Source organism: Halichoerus grypus, chromosome 13 (genome assembly GCF_964656455.1).
Source record: "Halichoerus grypus chromosome 13, mHalGry1.hap1.1, whole genome shotgun sequence".
Lineage (NCBI taxonomy): Eukaryota > Metazoa > Chordata > Mammalia > Carnivora > Phocidae > Halichoerus > Halichoerus grypus.
In genome coordinates, this window is record NC_135724.1 from 55,211,976 (window position 1) to 55,227,817 (window position 15,842).

Here is a 15,842-nt window from a genome sequence, read left to right on the forward strand (position 1 = left end):
CGTCCAATGCAAGCATGAGTGTGGAGGTGTTTCAGTGTATATGAGATTAACTTTCGATCCTTACAAGCACTATTTATAGATATCACTGCATAATCATTTTATATATTATATTTCATTCTCAGAATTTTGACTAGATGTCAAACACCATTAAAATATTACTTTGTAGAAATTTAAGTAAGTCCCTGTTGTGGCTTCTTACATCATATTCAAACTATGAGAATGTTCTGGGATCTAATCCCACCCCCACCTCCCCTAAACCTCAAATCATACGCAGAGCAACAACTGCATGGGCAAGGAGCTTATAAGATGTAGATAAGGTACAAAGGAGTAGAACAAACAGTTTGCATACAGGACTCTCCTAGCCAAACCATACACGGGTAAACCCCATATACTAAAACTAATTTTCTTTCTCAATTCCTTTAAAAAAACAAAGAAATAGGGTACTGTAAAGGCTCTCACTTTTAAAAGGTGAGAATCTCTCACTTGACATTCATGTATATGCTAAACCTACTTATGTTTCTCTAAACATGAAGCATAATTTCATTTTACATATATTCAGAAAGTACTTTTTACAATGGTTTTAACATGTCCTGCCTTTCCCAGGAATGCAATTCTATGTAAATTGAGGAAAGGTTTTACTTTTTTCAAGCACAACTGTGGCAAATATTTCCACCATTTCAGAAGATGATGTTATTAAGCACAACACTGCTCAAAGACTCCCCTTCCCTGATATAATCCCCCTGTGAGCATTTTTTTAAAGATTTATTTATATATGAGAGAGAGCATGCAGCACGGAGGGGCAGGGGAGAGGGAGAGAGAATCTCAATCAGACTCCCCACTGAGCGTAGAGCCCAACATGGGGCTCAATTTCAAGACCCTGAGATCACAACCTGAGCTGAAACCAAGAGTCGGAGGCTTAACTGACTGTGCCAGGTGCCCCCCTCCCACCGTCAGCATTTTTATGGGTGAATTCACATATAGTACAAGCCATCCAACTACTTCATTTTATTCTCTAGACTAGTCATGTCCAAACATTTGGCATATCATTTAATTATAAATTACCTTCCATTTATTTCTCCCATTTTATTATATATGGACATTATATTGACTTTTTTGAAAGAATGTGCAGGTAAATTATTTACCTAATAATTTCAAGATACTAAGAGAGATGTTACAAATATATGTTATCAAAGGGTTGGTAAAGTTGGAACCCCTGACCCCAAAACATTCACACATCTTTGTTCTTCCTATATCAAGTTCAACAAACAAGGGAAAAAGGAATACTGGTGACAAGTACAGCCTAAGCCCTTCATTTAAGCTTTTATTTTATGCCTGGCCAGGAGTGAAAGTACAAACTCTGGGAACAAAAAGAAATATAAAAAACTCAATTTGCTTTTCCCTCTTTAAAGGTTTTGTCACTTTTGGGGTGCCTGGGTAGCTCTGTGGGTTGAGCGCCCAACTCTTGATTTTGGCTCAAGTCATGATCTCAGGGTTGTGAGACTGAGCCCCCAGTTGGACTCTGTGCTCAGTGGAAAGTCTGCTTGGTATTCTCTCCCTCTGCACCTCCTTGTTAGAGCGCGCGTGCTCTCTCTCAAATAAATAGTTTAAAAGTAAATAAATAAATAATAAAGGTTTCCTCACTTTTAGTCTCAGAAGAAAGACCCTCATTGCCTGTAGGAAAGTGTGATCCTAAGGAGGGATATAAAAGGGACCTGTGTCTTTGTTTAGCCATAAGAATATTCATTACGGAAACTCTGAAGTGGATTAGGTAAAAATCAGAATAATTTAAAGAAGGTGAGTGAATTAAATCATCTCTCACAGTAATTTATAAACTACTTCTTTTTTATTTTTGGTTTTGACTGACATTTTTAGTGACTTAGCCTGGGGAAAAGGTGGAGAACTTTTTTAATGCTCATGCAGAAGTGTATATATTGGCGAATTTATTATCTTCACTTGTGATATAAACACTCAATGAGAACAAAGATGAGGACAGAGATTTTTCAATTTCCAAAAAATGAACTCTTCCTTCTTTTGTGCCATATGCCAACAGTAGCCACATAAACAATACAGAAATAACACGACCCTGAAGACATCAGTCATCCCTACAAGGGTTTGATTAAAACCGTGGACTTTTTCTTCCTTCTGTAACACCTGGTCTCTGGAGGGAGTGCTATGTGATCTAGCTGACAATGACTAGAACTGGCATGAAGGTAACTCAGCCCTGCCACTGTATGACCTTCCTCAGGCAGTTCCTATGTACCATCTGTGGAGCAGAACAATAATGCTCGCCAGCGATGGACTTGACAAATATATTCTCACTCTCACTGCCTTTTAGAAGCACGGTCACTCCCTTGTCAGCACAGGCACTAAGATTTTTCACGCCTCTTTTGTAGAGCCTGAGGGCCCACTCATTAGCAGACACCGTCCCCTCTCAGCTTTATGCTGGGTATTTCCTAGACTAAGAGGACAGAGTACCCAGTGCCAGGCATTGGCCTGGCACGCAGCAGGTACTCAGAAATGCAGTTAAATGAATAAATGCGTGAATAAATCAGGCCATCTTCTCTCATGTAATACAGAGAAGCCTCACATTTGAATGTGTCTGGTTGCGAGGGGGCAGGACCAGCATCTTAACATCTGACTCCTTCTTGTGTCCCTTACATTCCACAGCCTAGCACATCCTTGGCCAAAGCAGACACTGAATAAATATTTATGGAATGAATGAGGGTCCTCTACTTAGCAGAGTTTTCTATTACTGGCTTCATAATTCCCAACTGTGCAAGCACACAAAGGATTAATTATTACTCTAGAATAAGATTTACCAAGCTATTGAACACAACTTTACTGCAAAGCCTGGCTATGAAAACAAAAGTTGACATGCTGTAATAGCAAACAGCCGGAGCTGGAGCTCAGGAAGACCAAGTCAAGTTTCCAAATCTGCCATTACTCAGGTGAATGAACCTGAGTAAATCGGGCCTTTCACTGGGCTTTCATTTTCCCCTCTCTGCAATAAGGGATTTGGATTAGAACTATATGTGACAAGGTTTTTTTATCCTTGTTATTAGTAGAAATTTATGAAGTGGGTAAAGAACATAAAGCCATAAGACAGAGCTCAAAACCAAGTAATTTTATACATTACTTATCAGTGTGGTAAAATTTCAATTACTTTACAACTTGTTTTAGCTTTTGAAGTACTATTGATAATTTATGTCTTTGCCACAGTTGGATTAACAACAGTGGCAGCTCTATTTGGCAGTCATGGCAAGACAGAATCAACAGGGACTGTCATAAGAGCTAGTTTTTTTACAAGAGAAAAATAAGTTTTGAGTTGATAAGAAGTCCCTTCGAGTGAGATAATTTGTTTTTTAATTCATATTCTCACATAGTGACTTTTGACCTTGGGCACACTGCTTAACAAACTGGACCTCTGATTTGTCATCTACAAAACAGGCTGAACTGGATAAGTGGTTCTCAGCTGGGGCTGATTCTGCCCTCTCTGTCCTCTCCTCAGGGGACATCTGGAAATGTCAGAAGACATTTTTGGTTGTCACAACTAAGTGGGAGGAGGTGCTACGGACATGTAGTGGGTAGAGGCCAGGGATGCTGCAGCTAAACACCCTACAGTGCACAGGACAGCCACCTTAGGACAAAAAAATTATTTATTCATAATAAGGATTGAGAAACATCTGAATTAGACTACTTCCAAACCCTCTAAAATTAAAAAAAAAAAATGCTGAATCTAAATTGTTAATTAAATGTGGCACAACAGAAACCTCCTAAGCTATAGTCATTCTATGATAGAAGTTATAGCTACTCTGAGCTGAAACTTCTAAAAACTTGAGAGACAACTTATTTGGACAGAAGCCAGTTTAAAAGCATGTCACTTTGTGCATCGCACTGGTAATTACCATATAACTGTACCCTCCACAGCTTCTTCTTCCTCACCATTTACTCCACAGCAATGGGTATTGTTTGTTTTGGACACAGATGCCAGCCAGTTCTGAAAAGACTGCCAATGATCTTCTCCTTGTCCTCACAGCAGAAAAATAAAGTGGCCCTAAAGATTACTAAAGACTGACTGCAGTAAAATGGCCGAGCATCCTGGTTCACACAAAACACAAAGATGGCAACAGCCGGAAGTGAAGACACGTCTGTACTGGACAGAGGGTCTCCACACAAGACAGCCAACTGACAGCTGCTAATTTGCATGGGGTACAGAATCCAGCAACGTGACCTGCCCTACTATCTTTCTAAAAAGTACCAAATATCCATGACATTCAATTAACAAAACAAATGAAATACACTCATGGTCCTACGCAGAAGTCTATCAACTTGAAAATCACCCATAAGCCTTGGATTTTTCCAAGGGCACTTAGCAAAAAGATGTTCTCCTGTGCTGGTCAAGACTTTTCAAATTCTTGACCTGTTAGCCCTAATAATTCCTATCCTAAGCCCAACTGGATGTGTTCAGCTGCTGGAGAAACATCCACATATCTTCTTGAAATAAAATCACAAGTTCACAGTTTTAGAAGAGAAAGGAGAAAAAAATCTTTGTTCTAACCATCCTCAGAAATTGAGTGCATAAAATATAGATTTGGAAGTGCTATCTTGGCATCTGTAATAATTCACCTTGATGATGTGTAGGACCAGGACTAAAGGGTATAATGATAGGGAATTAAAGAATATTCTTTGCCATAAAGCAAAAAGAGAAGAACCTTTACATTCCCTTTGATATATGACCATAATAACAATAATAAAATAGTGGCTGAAAGGTCAGTGCTTACATTTTCAATCAAACTCAAAGTCTTAGCTAGTTACTCAACAGAATCCCAAAATGCTAAGGATTTTGTGGAACTTCTTTGGTGTATGAGACTATCATTGACTCAAAATCATTCAACTTTTATTTACTGGTCTCTGACATGTGTCAGGAAATTGCTGGGCTTTAGAAAGACGTGGTGAACTGAATCCAAAAAGTTCCCTGGGAAACACAGAAAAGTAAGGCTCCACCCTTCAGAGTGAACTAGCAGACAATAGCACATTGTGGAGGAAAGCACAGGGGAATGGGGGTGATCCACTTTTAGGGAGAACTGGAGGCTTCTCGGAGCAGGAAAATTCACAGCCACAAGAAAGATAGGTACAAATGTGCAAAAGTCCATAAGCGAGAGCAAACACTGTCCCCCTCCAATCATAGAAAGTACTGTCCATAGGTTACACAAACTCTTAAACAATTGGTGTAAAAGATATACTTTAACAATGGAGACATATAAAAAAATTCCACATAAACATGACCGAAAGATTTAAAAAGTCTAGGTTCTACCCAAATTTGGAGAACTCTAGTCCCCTGCACAAGTATGTACCTTACAGAATCAGGGCCGGGCCCAGGGCCAACTCCTCACTCCCAGATTTAATCAATGCAGACTTAAATGGGCAGGAATCAGGGCAACAAAAAGCTGGTATGTTTTCTGATATTCTCCATCATAATAAATAAGAAAAGCATTCATGATAAGTAAGAAAGACAAAATGATTAAATGGAAAGTACATTCAGTTAATCACAGAGCAGACGCCACAAGTCAGGGGTTGTAAAAAGGCAGCCCACAACTGTATCTGGTCTGTAAATACATTGTCTACCTTACCTTAGCAGAGTTCTAAAAGGTGTGCGCCAGCATTTTTAAGTAGGGAGGTTTCACATTTTTAAAAAATGCAGATATCCAATCTGAGGTTTTTTGGTTGTTGTTGTGTGTGTGTGTGTGTGTGTGTGTGTGTGTTTAATAACATCTACCCCTTTAGAACATGTAAGACTACTCCCTACTGTTTCCACAGCACAGAAGGGATTTTTCTTCCTTCCCACTGTACTGAAAGATCTTCCTAGAGTAGACAAGTACCTACGGCCAATTTTCGAAGGTGAAAAAATAGAAGTGAAATCAAGAGCACTTTGAGTTTTCTTCTATCCACCTGTTTCACTCAGTTCCCTTACCTGCTAGCCCCTTTCCACGTCCAAATTGGTGACCCTGGATTTAGGTCTTAACTCCATTTGCCAAAGACTGTCAAGTCAGTATACACATGAAATATAACACAACCCACATCAACCTGTCTCCCTAAAAACAGCCTATACCCAGTAGGTCTTCCACTGGAAAAATGATCAAAGCAAAGCTACCAGGTCTGCTTCTCACCAGTCTTCCCCATCTCCTCCAGCTCACCCAGTTTCTCATGCATGGTGAGATCTAGAAAACCAAAGACAAGAGCAGAATATACACTCATCTATGAACTGGGCCTTGAACTAGCATCAGTGTTAACTCGGATCCATTCATACAGGCCTGGAAGCATGTCTATCATCTGCTCCGTGGTTTTTCTTTAGAAAGAAATTACAATATTAATAATGACCAAAAGCAATTTTTTAAATGTTGTCACTCAAGAAAGTCTCATCTTTAAGTCTGATGTACTCACAAGAGAAGGAACCATGAAGGTAAGCAATGGCTTGTAGTTGCAGGACCAGAGAACGTTTAGGGCCTTGGAGAGTCTCCCAGTGACAGGATCAGTATTGGGACACCAACGTAGAAGGAAATTGAGTAATAAATGGTCCGTGTGGTGCATCCAGTAATTTTAGACCTCCTTGGTCAGGACTGAAAATGCTATGTGCAAAGCTGCTTGCCAGCAGACTCTGAGACTACACCTACTGGATGCGTGTGCCCATTTGCAGACAGACTGGCTTTCAAATTCAGGAGTTCCATTAGGTCTGCTGTGAGCTAAGCAGAATACAAAAAAACCTACAGCCACAGAAGAGGGAAAAGAAAGCCCACATTTGCTAAACTACAAAACCATGTGCCCAGCTCAGTGCTGGATAAATAACACACATGACAACGACATCCAGTTATCTCCCTAAAAATACTTTATGTCCAGTAGGTCTTTCACTGGAAAAATGGTCAAAGCAAAATTACCAAGTCTGCTTCTCACCAGTCTTCCCCATCTATTAAAATTCACCCAGTTTCTCATGCTAAAAACCAGAAGAATAATCTTGAATTTCTTTCCCTTACCCTTTCATCTATCAGCAATTTTATAAATTCTACCATCAAAATATTCCCGAAGTCCTTCCATTTCTACCCATCTCCACCCCTACCTGCCTGGCCCAAGCACCAGGACTCCCAGCTGGACACTTGCAATGGTATCCTAATTGCTCTTGCCAGGTGCACAATATTCTGTAGATGGCAGCCAGAGTGGGCCTCACTGGATATAAAGCAGATCACGTCACACTCTGCTCACACTCTGCAAAGCCTTCCCATGGCAAGAAAAAGAGAATGCATGATCCTCAGCAAGGCCTCCACGGGCAGGAGGCGGCCTCGACATGCTCTGGCCTCATCAACCCTACCAACAGCTCTCCCACCCAGTCGGCACCTCTCCCTTGCTCTCCCTTCCTCCAGAGCACGAGCTCTTTCCTCTTCCGGGGGCTTCACACATGTGCTTACCTCTGCCTGATATTTCTTTTTATCCCACTCCCTACCTGGCTAGTGGCTACTCATCCTTCGAGAGGACTTTTGTGACCCACAAACCCCTATTAGGCACTCCTATTGGTCTTTCTCATAGTACACTTAAAAGTTTTTCTTTATACACTTATTTGGGAGGTTGCTTAATATTTGACTACACAATCCAAGAAGGCAGGAGTTATGTATCAGCCATCCCCATACACAAAACACGCAACCGACACACAGTGGATACCAGCAAAAATGCCTTGCCCCCATTTGAGTTCCTTAGTTCCTCCCTCCCTCAAAAGGACAGGGAATAGGGCAACAATGATTTAATCTAAAAAGCTATCATGGTCCCCAAAGCTATCCATAATAGCTTACACACCAAAGCACAGTGTATGAAAGTACCATACCGTCCATCTTCCTTCTAGTTAAATATGTTCTCTCTAGCAAGTCACGGTGACAAAGAACGATGCATGCACTTCTGCTCCATTGCCCACATCCCACACCTGATACTTTGCAAACAATTTATTAATCAATTATTAATTGTGGCAGCGACCACACTTTCATCATTTAAGATCCATCTTCAGGAGGGATGCATAAGCATTCTCTGCAATGGCTAGCTTCATTAAGAGAACGCTTCACACATGAGCTAAAATCAATACAAAATGAAGAAAGGTTCAGCAGGTGACGCTGAGCAGGGGTCCTACTGCAGTGACATCTTCCCCAAAAGGCACACACAGACTAGGGGAGCAGAGCAGGGACAACTGACGGGATCAAAGTAAATGTTTCATTTTTCCATCGCTACTGTGGAAAACTTGTTTTGTATTTGCAAAATAAAACAGGGATAAATTCTTCTAAGGCACTATTCTAAAAGGAAAAAGGAGTGCAAATGCTGAAACAAAAGACAGTATTACATGTGTGAATGAACTGAAGAGTTTCATTTCTCCCGAGTATGTTCTAATTCATTGTTTTTGCTTTTATTTTGCTGAAATATAAGATACTATCTATACAGTACTTGCTGTAAGAGTATGTGAACAGTCCGCTGGGCTTTTAATGAATCCAAATAGTTTTCACTTGGGAGGTATGTTCCTATAATAAACTATGCTCAAAATATGTTTACCAATACTACAAGGTGGAAATGCTTTGTAAACTACAAAACACTCTTCAAATTAAAGGGGGACATCTACATACCTAAAACAGAGCAAACACTACCAACAGCTCATACTGAAGCCTTACCAGTGAGATCACCTCTTGCCAGCCAGTTCAACCACACCTCCTCAGTTCGGTATTTCATCAGCAACAGATGAGACTTTACACGGAGTCTCCTATGAAACCTCCTCCATTGGCTTCCCTGTTCCTGTGACGCGCAGTTTTCCTCCTCCTCCTGACACCATCACTGGGTGTAGCCCACAGTCACTGGACCTGCTCTCCCCCCACTGTGCTCATTTATTCACCCTGTCTCATGCTTTATACTGTCACCCCTATTCCAGCTGAACATTTCCCAGCTGACTCTCTCCTGGCCTAACATTAGAGTTCCTCTCTCCAAACTCACCACTGCAGCATCTCTTTCAATTCAGTATTTTAAAAACTGAACTCACCCGCTCCACCCTGCTCCCAAACCACCTACCAGGCTCTCCTGCTAATTTCCCCATTTCAACAGCAGCACTCTTTCTGAATTAAAGGTGTTGACTGAAACAACGAACGCTTATCTAATTGTGATTTTCAAACTCACCTTTAGCTCTAGAGAAGGAGAACCAAAGACACATGGGAAGGAATGGGGTGGGGGCAGAGAGGCTGGGGCTCCTTCTGCTTCCTCCGTCCGACTGGGTGGCCTGGTGCTTCCCATACAGCTTCAGGTCTCCCTCTTCTTCACAGTAAGAACTCCAGAGCTTTCCATCTGCAGATCTTCCTTCAACATCAGAATGATGTTCCTGACTGCTGCTTTTATCACCCCATGCCTCTGCTCAGCAGCTGCCTGCTCACACTGAATCCCTATTCAGTCCTACAAATATCTGTTGACTATGCACTTAACCACTTGTCAAGGACCATACCAGGCCCTGAAGGGTTATTATCATTTCAGTTAAAAGGCTAGAACTTCAATGCAAAAATATTCTGAATAAAAAGGGAACTAAGGACGTGTTCATATCCTTACAGAAAATGTGTTACTTAAAGACAGAAGCTAAATTGTGAAAAATATATAAAACTGTTTTTTGATGACTATCATTAATGGTGACCATAGTTAATAATACTGTATTGTATGTCTGAAAGTTGCTAAGACAATAGATTTAAAAGTTCTCATCACAAGAAAAAAAAGTTGTAACTGTGGTGATGGATGTTAAATAGAATTACTGTGATAATTTCACAATGTATACATAAATCATCATGCCATACACCTGAAACTAATACGTCAATTAAATCTCAATTTTTAAAAATGAACAGAAAGTGGCAAAATCTAAAGCCTGGGCCATCAGAAAAAAAACTGTTTTTACATATGCACTTACAGATGAACCAGGAAAAGTAGAAGTCAAAGAATGGAAGTCTGGTGTGAAAATCAGGGACACCCTCGCAGAGGAAGAATTACACTGGCTCATGAAGAATAAGAGGTTTCTAGTTTGGACGGGTAGGGGCTGGTGGGAAGAGCATGCACAACCACATTTCCCAATGTGGACACTGCAAATAATTTTTCTAAGTCCTAAACAAATCATAATCATTCCTTTTGAAGCATGAAACTCCCTTCTCCTTCCTAGCCCCCTATCTCTTCAGCCTTCGCCTTGTCAATCTGTGGAAGAACCACTCCTCAGGACTCAGCACAAGGCCCAATTCTCTGTGTTCTTTTCTGATCACTCCAGACCCCAAAGACCCTCTCCTTGCCAGACCCCATGACCACTATCTGTTTCAAACCAAAGCATTTTAGTTTAGATTGTTTTAGTCTCAAATCCTATTTATTAGTTCCTGCATATCATTTTGTTCACAAACGTTTGGTTTGCATGTTTTATCTCCCAACACATTAAAAGCTCAAGCTTTTAGTGGTTTGTCATACAAATGTATGAACATACATAGTAAATTACATAGTAAATGGTTTATTGTGCAAATGACAATTGAAATTTTTTAAGGAAAGTAAAGATGAATTAGAAGTGTAACTTAAGATACAAATCACACAGTATTGCAATGAAATGTCGGTAGATGGTAGAGCTCACCTAAAATTCTTATGATGAACTTAAAAACACACCTCTCCTTGAGGTGAAAGTTAAGACAGTTCCTTAGTTTTCCTTAATTCGATCTTCACCAGATCACCGTCCCACCAATATCCTTTCTCAGAAAACAGATTGAGAACTCATCACAGAGGTGGACCAGTATTGTCCCAAAAAGCACTGAATAAAGAATTCCAAAGTCAAGGGCTACCTCTGATACAAATTCATCAATGTACCTCACAATCTGAGAGCATAATCAATAGCAGTTTTAAGCTCATCTTTCCTACTTAACAATTACACCCTATGTGGGTATAGCAGAATCCAATCCACTTGGATGCTCCTGAAATCTCTCCTCTTTCAAAACCCTTTCTCCCAGTTCTAGGGTACCATGAGGAGAAACTGAAATTGGCATTTTTAGCATCTTGTGAAGAGCTAAATGCATTCAAAGTCTATTATCAAGCATCAAGAACAAACTCCACCTGTTTGCCACTTTAACCTTTTTTGAGTTAAGGGGACTAGAAAACACCAACAGATCCCACTACACTTATTTAAACAAAGAACTGAAACTGGAGGCTGCCCGGAGCAACTTCCAGCAACAGCTCCAACAGTGGGATCCAGGAGACAATGCCACTTTGGTCGTGGAGACCAAATAACCCTGAAGGGTGAGTGGTAGGCATAGAAACGCCCCAACAGGTCAGGTCATAGTGACCAAACTGACTTCATGGGGTTATCACACGCAGAAGTCTCAACAATAACAATGTCCAGACCTTCCTTTTATTTAGTTTCCACCTCCAGGCATGGACAGATTAAGACTATCCCTCTAAGTGGATAAAGGCATATACAAAATAAAGTACATCCTATGGACTTTAATCAATGACTACAGGATATAAAAGGCAGGGCACCAAATCCACCGGAATTCTCCCACCTGGGGTAAAGGCTTAACACCAATCCCGCACGTAACTGCGGCGCGGGCCCAGGTGTACCCTGGTCCGCTGGCCTCCCCTTCCGCCCACCTCGGCGGCCAGGGCGAGGGAGACTTGGCCAGCGCGCCCCGGCGCAGTTCCGGGCTTGGGGGGGAGGGGGGGGCCGAGCTAGTTAAACCGCCACAAATAGGCTAGGCGTCCCTCAGCGCGCACTTCCTCCGCTCCGGCCCGGGGCTGGGCAGAACTTAGAAAGCAGGACCGGGGACGGAAAGCGGGTGGAGCGAGGAAGCGCCCGCGGGGGTCTCGGCCGCAGCCGAGTCCCGGCACACACGACAGTTGTCTGCGGAGAACGGGGAGACCGGGGACGCCCGCCCCGAGAGAAAACAAAAGCCAAACGCCCACCGCCGGGCGCCCGGTGGCCTAAGGCCGGCTTGGGACCGCCGGGAGTCCGGCCCCGGCCCCTCGTCCCGCGGCCCTGGGCTGAGCCGGCGCCTCCCCGCCCAGGTGACCGCGCCGACACCCCCGGCCCAGGTGGCCCCGGCGGCCGGGAGCGGGACGGTGCGGGGCCACACGCCACGCCCGTCCGAAGTGGGCGACAAGTGGGGCAGCGCCTCGCGCGGGGAGCCCGGCGCGCGCCCGGCGGCGAAAGAGAAAGAGAAAGAGCCGGCGCCGGGCGGAGGCGACTCCTAACCGCCACCGCCCCCTGGCCCGGCCCGGCCCGGCCTCGCCGCGGGCGACGCGCACGCCCCTCGGTCCGGGCGCGGGGCCCGGGGCTATCCCTGGCGGTGGCGGCCGTGGGCGCTCACGCGGTCCCCCGACCACACGGCTCGGGCGGCGGCGTCCTCCTTACCCCGAGCAGAGCCGGGCCGCCCGCAACGCCGACTCGGCGACAGGCCGGCAGGGCGCGAGGCGAAGCGGCGAGGCTCGGCCGACCCAGGCTGCGGCGCCGCTGGCCCCGCGGTGCCCGGCGGGAGGGGCGCGAGGGTGCACGCGCGGGGTGGGGGCGCGGGAGCCTCCCCTGCCGGCCCCGCGCGCATGCTCCCGCCGCACCTGCCTAGCTCCGGGTTCCGCTCCCCCGGGAGCGCACTGGACGCGGGGCGGCCGTTTGGGCTTTCACGTGGGAGGGAGGTGGCTGTGGCTTTCTCTTCAAGTGTGTCTTTCCCCTTATTTGTTCCCTGGGAAGGAGTCCCCCAAATCTTGGCTACTTCCTGCCTGGCCCCTCCCCATTCGCGCAGTGGTGTCCCGGGGCGCTCATCCCTGCCTCATCCCAGCTCTGAGGGTTCACCTTCCAAATGTTCCCTCTCGCCTCTGGATTCCTCTCTGTCCTTCTGCTCCTTCCGATTTTGCAACCTCGTCTCCGATGCCCGTTTCCCGCTCTCGACTTTGCTACACACCCAACCGCGGATACCATTTCAAAATAAAAGAATACTCTTTTCAAGTGGCGAGAACAAATTGTTTACTGACCCTGTTCTAGCTGCTTGAGATTAACTAGGAAACAGGAGCTAAAGAGTTCCTGCCCTCATGGAACTTACAGTCTTACTGGTTAGCGTTAGGCTTTCACGAAGCGTTGGTGGTGGTTTGGAGAGAAAAGTATTTAATCATTTGTTTGGGCTTATATTTAAAAGTAGCTGGCAATCGAAGACCGTATTTTGTGACTTTTAAACTTAATTTTCTTTCATGGAGGTGTCGTGTATAAAAATTCTAGTATGCAAAATAAGTGTTAGTTTGTTGAGTCCAGCAAGAAATGCAGTAATTTAACATGATTAACAATAATAATTTCCAAAATGATCTTTTGGTTTGTTGTTAACTACCATAAACGAACAACTAAAACTATTTTGTTTCTCAGGTGAGACTGGTCCTTTGGTTACAAACATAATTTAGTGTTGTTACTGAAGAGAGAAATATAAAACCTTTGCTAGTGCAGTTTTTGATGTGGGAATCATGATCATAGAAATTTACAAGTACACACACATACACAAACTGGATTCTGTGCTCTAATCAATTAAGAAAAAGATTTGGGGCAAAGAGAAAAAGAAAAGGAAGCAGAAGGCATCAGTATAGAGAGAACATTTAAAACAGATCTGTTGAAGTGATATACTTTTTTCATCCCATTTACCATGTCTATGCTAGAGACTTTATAGAGTTGTGATGTATTTCTGTGACAACAGGCACACATCAGGAGACTATCTTGGCATACTTGCTCACCTGACTTCATGAAATTAGAGTAGAACCCAGTGGATGGATGAGAATTCCCCCTTCCTGCTACTTATGTGAGCACAGACAACATTTTTGGCAAAGGACAAGTGTTTCGATTACTGCAGTGTAACCCTGGTCTCTCCCAGCAGTGTCTATCATTAAAGACGCTAAGTCTTAGTGATATAAACATCAAAATGTTCCCAGCACAGAAAGAGTTAAAAGCACTTCTGGTTCCACCCACCCCTTAGAAAAATCAATGTTAATATTATACAAAATCAAAGAAAGCTGGATTGAAATCCAAATAGAGTGAATTTACATCACCTTGTCTTCACTTTTTGGGGGGAAACAGTTATTATGTTTATTGAATATATTTGGCTTGCTTTGATGAAAACAGAAACACTGTTTTCATGGGCAAGGTTTAAATAGAGAAAGAATGCACCAATGAGACAGGTAACACAGGCAGAGAACCTCATCCTGGATTACTTAAATGTAAATCTATGGGTGCATAGTGCTGACAACCACATATGATTATATTCAAAGAAACTGACATCTGTTTTAAACAATACTGTTATTCAAATTATATGGAAATATAAGCAGTGTAAGCATTGGTACACTTATTACAGAATTTTTGAAAAGCTGTTGTAGTAAATCCCTTTTATTTGAACAGCTGCAGATTAAAATGAAATAGCTACATTGTTGAGTATTGCAATGTTACCAACAGTCCCGTTGTGAACAATGGGGTTTAGAATACTGATGGTTACTAGGCATTTTTTATTTATAATTCAGTTGAGTCTAACAAACTAAGTGGCAATACTAATGTTGGCCAGAGAGGTAAGGATGGCTTCTGGTGGCAGAAGAGCCCCTTTAGGCATGTCATCAAAACATGACAGTCATGGCAGTTCTATAATGTCTATCTCATGGGTGGAAATGAAATCTCATTTGCTGAGATAGTGATTGGCTGTATTTAAGCAACACTTCCTTTTAAAGTTTGCTAAATTTATTTACTTTTTTCTAATTGGGGGGGAGTTCTTTTATTTGTTGATGTTATATATATGTTACTTATATATGTGTGTGTTATTTTTTAAGTAGAATTAAATTACATTGCTTTGTTATTTGATCAATAGTGGGATTTCCCATTAACACAGAAGTGTTTTTAAAATTCATGATTGTTTCCTAGCATATACTTAGGACCATTTGGGAGTTAAGCACAGAGTAAATTCCTTTCTACACTTCAGTGTAATTGAAGAGAGGTTATCTTAACAGCATTCTATGCTTACTCCACAAACAAATTGTCCGTTGCAGCTAAAATCATTTCATTGGTCACCATTTATCATCAATAATTATTATCCTCAAGTTTATTTTCATATTGATGCCATTGTTAATAATTTTACTCACACCACACTATATTTTCTCTGTTACAGCAATATTTTCTTAAGTAGATTGTCCAATTTTAAACTTTCCTAATGAGATATAAATAATTGCATAGAATTCCGTTTCAATGTAAATACTGGTTCAGACAGAAGTGTAAATAATATTGAAGAATTAAAGCTAACTTTAAATGATACTAAAAAGCTTCATAAATAAAATAATATGCACATTATACAAATTTGAATTAAAGACTTAAAATTTATAAAGAAATCTATTTTTACACTTGTACTTTTTTTGGTAGAACAAAACTATCATAAAGTAACATAAAAACACCATTTCCGGGTATACTCCCTTGAATTTTTAAAAATCCAAACCCTACACAATATTTCTGATGATATTTAAAATCTGTATAAACTGAACGAGATAAGGATCCTTACATCAATAGGCAAACTTCAATTTCCACTACAACCATACTGAATGAACTAATAGGATTTGGAGAAAGGCCTGAAAACTGCAGAAGGCAAGCAAGCAATCCCTTTAATCGCATTTTCAAAGATATTGATGACACAACCATACCATCTCCAAAGTGAGAGATCTGGAAAAAGAAAAATGGAAAATTCAGAGTAGGCAATTCATACTTTCTTGAAAAGATATATGCCCCAAATAACAGTAGCTAGACATGCATTCTCTAAGAAATAACAGGTAGG

At 42.2% G+C, this 15,842-nt stretch overlaps 1 protein-coding gene across 2 annotated transcripts in view; it reads right to left on the reverse strand.

Annotated features, from left to right (window-relative positions):
* L3MBTL4 (L3MBTL histone methyl-lysine binding protein 4) overlaps nucleotides 1-12,926 on the reverse strand; it is a 485,331-nt gene extending 472,405 nt beyond the window's left edge. The window contains exon 1 of one of the 2 annotated variants that reach the window (XM_078060581.1): nucleotides 12,857-12,926. The gene's annotated coding sequence lies outside the window, so the exon portion shown is untranslated. Of the gene's footprint in view, nucleotides 1-12,421; nucleotides 12,641-12,856 lie in introns of those variants that run through there. The other variant, XM_078060580.1, reaches the window with a different exon arrangement.
* Between the last annotated feature and the right edge of the window lie 2,916 nt (nucleotides 12,927-15,842).